Raw genomic sequence first — 7,477 nt, 5'->3', positions numbered from 1 at the left:
GAAATAATTATTTAAGGGAATTATGGATTAAATGAATTAATTAAATCCGCTGGTGGCAAACTTGTAATTCCCGCAGCCATGGCTAAAACGGCGTCGTATTGTTTTAATGTGGTGGCGCGTGGTGATTGGACGGTATTGGAGGGAAACAGGTTTTCAAATTTGCCAGGCAGCGAAACGGATTGAAACGCGAAACCTTTCCAGATTTTCCACTGCTCTTCGCGCGCTCGTGTTGTTCTTCAACTGCAGAATTGGTTATGAGCGTTTCTCGACCAAAACACGCAAACTCTATACCATTCTCTCCGTCTCTCAGCGTAGGTTACAGATATGGTCACGATTTTGTCTAAAGATTAACGTACATAAAGATCCGATCGAAAGAAGTTTTGGTACACAAACTTTGATCTATGATATCTTGATGATTAGTGGATGAAATTGCATGGTTCAAGCGTCAAAATGATCTACGTTATACGCACTACATAAGCCATGCATTGATTTCAAGAATCAAAGAAATTGAAAATTCACCTCTCGATGATGCAGCTCGCGGTTCAGCGTGTGTTTGACTCCAAATGATGAAAACAGATAAAGTATGTTGCTTAAGAAGGTGATTGGCGATGATTTCGCAGCTCAGAAGTGCTTCAATTCCGCGAAATTCCTAACTGCCATGGAAGCTTGATGTTGCTACAGTGAGAGTTCTTGATCGGTTCTTGCCTCAAATTCCAAAAACAGAAATCCACCAATGCCTGCAGATGAAGATTACACCAAAAACAAGCACAAACAATGGTGAATTATGGATGAATTGATCAAAAAAGCTGGTGTGAAAATGGAGAAAAAGTGAGAGAATTTGTGGAATTTTGGCTTGAATCTGAAAAAGTGATTAGGATTTTGAAAACAGTTACAATTAACAATATATACCAATGCCTTAATCCAAAATTAATCATGATTAGCAAAATGGAGTGAATTAATGTGCATTTTCAAGTGTTAGGTCCAATATGCCCTTTTTCAAATTAAGCCACTATAACAGCAAAAACCAGTTCACACAAGTTCTAAATGGCATATGTGATGTGTTGGAAAAAGTCCCATGTGAAAATTCCAAGTATTTTGAAAGTTGGACCATTTTGCCCTTGGTTTTTAATTAGTACACTTGAAAATTGACCTTTTTATGTGAAGACTTTTGGCAAAATGTAATGATGGATTATGAAAGTACACATCAAATGTGATTTGCTCAAAGAAAAACCATCCAATTTGGCCATTCCATGTGAAAGTTATGCCACTTTGATTTTGGGCATTTTTGGAAAATGACTGGACCATATCTTGCCAACCATACATGGGAATTTCAAGTTCTTGGACTTTTTGGAATGGTGAGATCAAGATCTTCAACTTTCATGTTGGACAAAATTCCATTTGAAGCTTGTATGATGAAGTAATTTTGGGGAGAAAAACTTTCCATTTTGGGCAGCTGAAATTACAGGTCACCATTTTAGGAAACTTCTTGTCTGACCTCCAATTCTTCAACCTTGGTCTTTGATATGTCAAACGAGACTTGTATGGACATGAATGAAGCCTTTCAAACCATCTCCCACCTTCAAATCCATAAAATCAGGCACAGTTGACCACAGTTGACCACAGTTGACTTTCTATGGTTCCAGCTGAAATTCAGCTTGACTGATGACTTCTGAGCATCCAATCTTGGGCCAAACCACTTCAAAATGATCCTTAGACCATATGAACTTGATAAATCAACCATAGGGCTTTGTTCCAATGAAAATAGCACATGCTTGCTTGTTTGACCTGATCTCCTGACCAGTTTGACCTAATTTGTCAGTGGGCTTGCACTTTGGCAAATGGCTATGCAATGCTTTGCAATGGACCATGTTATGTTAATGACCTAATATGAAATGAATGTACAAAAGGTAGGATGCAAATTTGAGGTGCTACACCTATCAGCCAGTTGGGCCATATCTCTCAGATAATGGGTATCTAATTTCTTCCTAATCGAAATAATCAAGGCCCCCAGCGGCCATTTTGACCAGTTCATGCTCTGGCACTTGTGTAAAACACCTATCTTTGAGTAATCAAAACCTATTTAGATAGTCATCAATTGGCTTAGTAAAATTTCGTTTGATACTAGCCAGTTCCTTCAAACTTATCTTCGTTTGTCCCATGTAAAACTGCTCATGGAACATTCTCTCTAGTTGATTCCAAGTGTGAATCGAACTTTGTGGCAAGGTGGTGAACCATGTGAAGGCATTCTTTGTGAAAGAACTTGGAAAAAAACTTTATCCTAAGGTTCTCATTGTTTGACATGTCTCCTGCCTCAATTAAATATCTAGCCACGTGTTCGACAGTGGATTCAGTAGTATCCCCGAAAATATTAGAGAATTTGGGGATTTTTGTTCTAGGGGGTTCTTTTGCCTTTAAGATATACTCTGACAGAGGTGATGTATAATTTGGCCTTCGAAGGCCGAAGTTTACCCCATTTCAAACCATAATCCTCTCGACCATGGCTGCTAGATTATTATCTGCTACCAAATCGTCATGTCGAACTTATCGTATAATATCATCGGCATTTTGGTTTCTATTTACCATTACTACCTTTGGTTCCCTTTCTCTGGGTATTTGTGGTTCGATCCTAGGGGGTACAACTCCTACTTCCTAATTCAGCATCTCTGGTTGCAGTTGATTTTGTGTTATTTGGTTGATAGTAAGGTCTTCTTCGAAGGTGGCCCCCTGGTTTTCTCTTACCCAATCCCTGGGAGGGTATCGTTGGGGTTGTGGTACACCCAGGAATTCAGACATTCGTGCCACCTGCATTGTCATCTGTTGATTCGACTGAGTCGTATTTTGAATCAGAGGATTTAATACGGTGGTCAATATTTGGGTCAACATTTGGACCATCTCATGGTTACTTTTGTCCATCTGTTGTCTCCACACTGCTGTGGAGTTATTGGCAAGACTAGGTAGTTGTGTCTGGTGTCTCAGACCTGAAGATTGGTTATTTCAACCCATGTTAACCCCGGACCCTTGTACTTGAGAGTTTATGTTAACCACAGGTTCTGAGAAAGTCGAACCAGCGTTATGTAAACTGGTCATCACTGAAGTTGGCATTCCATATGGTTGTTCTCGACCACCAAATGGTATCGAGAAACCAGGGGGTTGTTGGATACATGTGATAGAGTATCGGGGTTTGTTATCGTCTCCACAGGGATTATGTGATATTGCCTCCGTTCGACAGTTGTTAAGTTCTTAACTTATCGTAACAAGGGGGTTTTAGTTTTTGGTCACGGTAGCTCGCATAAAAAGTAAGAAATTACGGTAAAAGTTTTGGTTTTACAATTTGAGAAAGATTGTCAAAGTTATGGTTCGACGATCACTTTGCATGCATATGTTCGATCAAACAAAACTCATAAACTCCATTAGATGATAAACACATCCACAAAGTCCTCCCAATGTGTTTATCTCTAACACACATTGTGGGTTTTCCCATTTTGATCCATTGTTGATCTCTCACACAATCTATCAAAATGACAACTTTTAGGTTTAACTTTTTTAGTGAACAAACTCATTCATTACTATCTCTAGCTAAAGAACAAGGATGGATGAAAACCTAGGTCAAGAGTTGGAAAACACCTTTCAATAATAAACCAACACAAAGAGTTATCATAAAAACAAGGTTTTCACCATACATTCATCATCAAAGAGTTTACAAATGAAGATCAACCCATATACATACAAAACTTATGATCATCTACATCTCACCTTGACAAAATGAAGGACTTAGCTACTCATTTTCATGGTAGCTTGCACAACAAGTTTCGGAAGAAGGTTGATCAACATCTGAGTCGAAGAATCGAGATTGGATGGAAATCCACCTTCTTTTTGTAAAATATTGTCAAGAGAAGATGAAGAATAAGAAAATGGGTTTCTAGGGCACAAAAATCTCCTTGGAACCAAAAACAAGTAAAAAGCTGATGAAAAATATCTAAGTGTCCTTTCCAAAAAGTAGCCCCTGCTACTTATAGTACTGGTTACTGAGTTGTCATGCTCGCTAGACGAGCAGAATGGTTCGCCTAGCAAGCCCCAAAATAAACCACCAGAGTAGCCTGCGCCCAGAGGAAACATCCCAGAAAAGTTGTATATGTTCGCTAGGCGAACAATCCTTCGCTAGGCGAAGCCCTCGCTTCTCTCATTCGCTCCAACGAGCCTTGATGATTTTGCTACTGGAATTGCTCGCTACCTGCTCGCTGGAAGCTCGCCTAGCGAGTACTTGGCTACTTCCCTCGCCACAGCGAGTTCTGAAGGTTTTTCTACTGGAATTGCTCGCTGCTTCCTCGCTGGATGCTCGCCTAGCGAGTAATTGATAGCTATGGTTCTGTCCAAGTCTGGGAGTGTTTGCTGGTATCTCGCTGAGTGCTCGCCTAGCGAGCACTTCGCTACCTCACTCGCCTAGCGAGCTTGCTGATGTTTGCATTCTTTCTTGGTTCCTTTGCCATCTTTCTTGTGCCTTCGTTTTCTACTCTTTCATGCCTAATTCCTACACAATAACACACAAATTAAAGGTACCAAGATCATTTCACATAGTATTGCAAATCAACAAAAGCAAGGGCGGTTTCGAACCCTTTTTCGACAAAAAGGAGTGAAAGATGCCCACATTTGATAGCTCAAATAAGCAAACTTGGGCATCTAACAGGGGTACCAAAGGCCTGTTTGGAATATCTCTAATTGGTGGGGAGTATGTGGAGGCCCCCTAGGCCCGATGTAAGTTAAAATCGGTTCAGTATGAGAAATCGAATGCGTTGGCATTAAACTCGCCATAGATGGAACTATTTCAGACACATGCGTTGTGGTCGTGTTCGCCCCTATCGAAGAAGAAGGGGGCGTTATGTTACTGATTGATGGATTTTGAGAATTTTGGTTATCTTGCGCATTTAAATTCTCCATCCTCGTATGTGATTCTCTCCTTGGTCGTTGTTCGTTGTTTATGGCTACTTTATCACTCCTTAATAACATACAACGAATTCTTTTCGAAAAAAAGGGAGAAAATGAATTAACAACCAGAAATGCAAACAATTCCAAAAACGCTAGCACGGTCCCACTGGGCGTGCCAATTTGTTTACCTTGAAAATTGGTAAGCAATCGCTGATTTTCCAAATTTCTAAATTTGGTTACTCACAGGATCGATCAGATTGATCCTAGGACATGTGCTAACTGTTTTTAAAGTGAATTCTAGTAACTATGGACACTTCGACAGTGTCTGTGGAACTGATGATTGAAACTTAGACAGTAAAAAGCTAATATGAGTTAAAGAAAAAAAACTGTAAAAGAATATGATGATAACCAAGTAGTGACGGTAAGCGTTTGAAACAAAGAAGTATTAAGACTGTTTGAAATAATGAAGTAAAGAAGGTTGTTTGAAATAAAGAAGTAAAGAGATGTATTTCTGGAAAAGTAAAGGTAAATTGTATTGCTTCAAAATAACTAACAATGGTGTAAACAAACATATATTTCTTAATTTACGGTTCCTCTTCACACGGGTACTTGGTAAATTTTACAGACTCTGTACACACTTTGACACACCTTGATCCTAACACTAAGACCCTTTATTTATACTCAATTGAAATAACCGTTTCTAACGGCCCTTCAATCACGTCGAGACACATGGCACTTTGCATGGATGCAACTATCCATTATGCCCCACGTGTACCTTCAGCAGTTTCAGATAAGAGTAAAGTTCTCTCCTTTATTTGAATTTTGAATCTCTAATCGAAAACCATCTTCAACCATTTGGAGAAATATTTATAAGTCTTAACTGCATGCTGGCCCTTATTGCCCAGGGACTTTCGACTAGGTCTCTTAAATATCATATCCGGTCGAAACATCTCTACCCGGTCGAAACACCTCTTCATGGTCGAAACATCTCTATATAGGATTTTCCTTTTGGTAACTCTATAGTGGGTGTCGAAATTATGAGCTAACACATTCTAACATAATTCTATTATTGATGAATAATTTGTTGTATGTGATGATGATTGGCGAGGAAATATGCCTGCTATGATGTATGACACAATCTATTTTGAATAGTTAACATATAGCCACCATTGTTGCTATTTTGAAGGTTTTAGGAATATTATGACTTTATGAAAATCATGAATTAAAGGTGTTGATTTGATGCAATTAGATGTTATTGATGAATATATAACATGTGTGTAATGTTTGGATCGATTTTGTATGCCTGGACTGAGAATTAGGAGTTTTGCAATGGACTCCATTAGAAAAGACGAATTTTGTAGGTTACAGGGCACTGACGGGGGTCACGCTTGTGATGGGTAACCCATCACGCTTCCCAGGCTTTCTTTCTAAGTCGGTTGTCACGTAGGTGACATTGTGAAGTGTTAAGGTCAGTGACAGGCGTTGCGACCGTGACGGGTAACCGGCGATGAGTCTGCAGTGGGCGTAGATGCTTGTTTTGATGATATTAAGTTGCATATTTTGATTCTTCAACTTTTGTGAATGTTTTGGGTACTGTTAGGCTCTGTTAGCTACTGTTAAAATGATGTTTTGGTATGACTTAACGATTAACATGATTTTAATTGAATCTATGAATTATTTAATGAATGATGGATATGTGCACAGGTATTGATGATGTTGTGTTAATTATTGTGAATTATGATGATGATATGTTGTTGTATGAACATGAGTTATATTGTTGAATTGTGAGTATGTTGTTGTAGGATGATAGTTCAGGAGAGGAACTATTATTGTTAGGTCAATACATGCTTTGTCGGGAGGGGACTTTAAACATTATGTTGTTATCGCATTAACATGTTGTGACATGCATTCGTTATGTCGTTGTTGTTGACGAAATAGGCAAAATGCAATCCAAGGAAGGTGGATTGGCGACTTGTCCCGAATTCGAGCAGGGTGGATTCAGGATTCGATTAGGGTGAACATGGTTCCCGAGTGAACCAATTGATGATGATATGGTACCACATGCATATGAGTTTGGTTGGAGTTATGAGTCTCATTGTATAATCTAAATGATGAATATGTGATTACCTTGTGTATGTTGATGGATTGGGTGTGAGAATGATGTTATGGGATTGTTGTTGAATGTGTAGATGTTTGAATTCTACATTGCAGCTTATGCCGTCAAAATTATTGATGTGAATTCTCATCCCATTTGCTTTGATGTTGTCCACCATTGCCATCTTATAAATACTCAAAAGTAGAGTTGCTGATGTGAGTGAGAAATAAATCTTGGAGTTATTTTCATTAGTTATCTCATTTTTAGTCGCTATGCTCTGATTCTGTAATACTAGGGGTGAACGATGTTTTCTTTTATTAGTTTGGTGTCGACTTACTTGCTTTATTGAAGTTTAATAGCTATTATGTTGAGTTGTTTTGAAGTTGTTGAGAGTTGGATATTGAAATTCCTTTTGAACCATTTTGTGAAAGTTAAGTATTTATAAGATGCAAATTGAAG

Source organism: Lathyrus oleraceus, chromosome 1, assembly GCF_024323335.1.
Source record: "Lathyrus oleraceus cultivar Zhongwan6 chromosome 1, CAAS_Psat_ZW6_1.0, whole genome shotgun sequence".
In the NCBI taxonomy this organism is placed as follows: domain Eukaryota; kingdom Viridiplantae; phylum Streptophyta; class Magnoliopsida; order Fabales; family Fabaceae; genus Lathyrus; species Lathyrus oleraceus.
Note: the sequence above shows the minus strand (reverse complement) of the source record.